We start from the raw sequence: 1,674 nt of genomic DNA, 5'->3' as shown, positions 1-1,674 counted from the left end.
ACAAATATAATTTTTTCTAAATTTTTTATTTATATTCTTTTGGCTTTTTATTTTTATCTTAATTTTTTTGCAAGTATAATCTTATTAAAAATCTCAAGACAATATCTGGACATAAAGTTAAAATATCTCAATACAAGAATAGAAATATAACATGTGAATGTGTAATGATTAATATTAGAGATATAGTCCAAAATTTTGGTTGTTTACAAAAAGATATATACGCAAGTTTTTCTCATAGAAATTATATATTGATTTATAGTATATTACGTCTTTTTCTTTAATTAATTGAATTATTTTGTAAACTTCTTTAATTTGTTATGTACTTTTCATTTGCTTAGTATTTACACCAATAAAAAATTTAAATTGAGATTAATTTAAAGTTAAAAAATGTTGAAGAACATTTTTTATTAAAAATACTTTAAATATAAATAAAAAAATAAATATTTTTTGTACATCTTATGGATACATACACTAGTTTAATAAATAATGATATCAAATTCATATTAAAATTCGACTCATATGTTTATGAATTCAACTTATTGAACTATTAACAAATTGAGTTTAATCAAATTCACAAACAAACTTGATTTATTTTCAATACATATTGAAAGTACGAAATAATATCTTAAATATTGTTGTATTGCAATAATGATCCAAGCACAAACTAACTTATAAAGATTTAAAAATAAAAACAAAATTTTAGTAATAAAAATAATATGTGAATAAATGACAAAAAATTATTTAATATTTATTAATTAATAAAAAATTATTTTATTTGATATTTATTAATTATGATTAAAATTAATAAATATTAAATAAAATAAATTAAATTTTTTTTGTCTTTTTAATATTACTATAAAAAAAATATGTGAGTAAATGACAAATCAAATAGCAATTAATGATCCAAAATGAGGTAATATAGTAAGAAAAAAAAGCCTATTTATAAACCCAACATAGTCTTTTGTGTGAAGAATGATTCATTGTTATAGCAACCCATTGCACAAAAATGGAGCTTTTCAAAACCCTTATAATGTTACTTTATACGCTATTGACAATAGTTATTTGTTTCAAAAACGTTGGTGGAGAGAGTGTAGATGGATTATATTTTCCTCCTAAAACAGTGACAGTTCGAATCACGAACGGTTTAAAAGATCTGCAACTTAATTTGCATTGCAAGGACGCTCAATCGGATTATGGGTTTCAAACACTTAGAGTTGGTGAAAGTTGGAGTTTCCAATTTCACCCTGACCCATTATGGCCTACTTCATTATACTTTTGTAGCTTCACATGGCTCACTGATACGAGGCTACACCGCTTTGATATTTATTCTTTTAGGCGTGGTGATCGATGTAGAGAGTGTGATTGGCTGATTCATGAATCGGGTTGTTGTAGGGTTTTCGGTAATGGTCAGCTCAAATGCTTTGATTGGAAAAGTGTTGGAGATAACAATTATAGTCTTGGTGTGTAACTTTGTATATCTTTCCTTTGAATTTCTCAAAATTTATAATAAAAAGATATAGAATAAAGTACTGTTTTGATTTTCATCAATGTTCAGGGATGAATTCTACTATTTTAATTATTCCTAACGTTTTAATTATTTTATTTTTATCCCAAAATATTTAAAATAACATTAATAATATTTTTGTTAAAATTACATTTGTTCAACTCTCTTTT

This window comes from Arachis ipaensis, chromosome B05 (genome assembly GCF_000816755.2).
Source record: "Arachis ipaensis cultivar K30076 chromosome B05, Araip1.1, whole genome shotgun sequence".
Taxonomy (NCBI): domain Eukaryota; kingdom Viridiplantae; phylum Streptophyta; class Magnoliopsida; order Fabales; family Fabaceae; genus Arachis; species Arachis ipaensis.
This window is presented reverse-complemented; position numbering follows the sequence as displayed.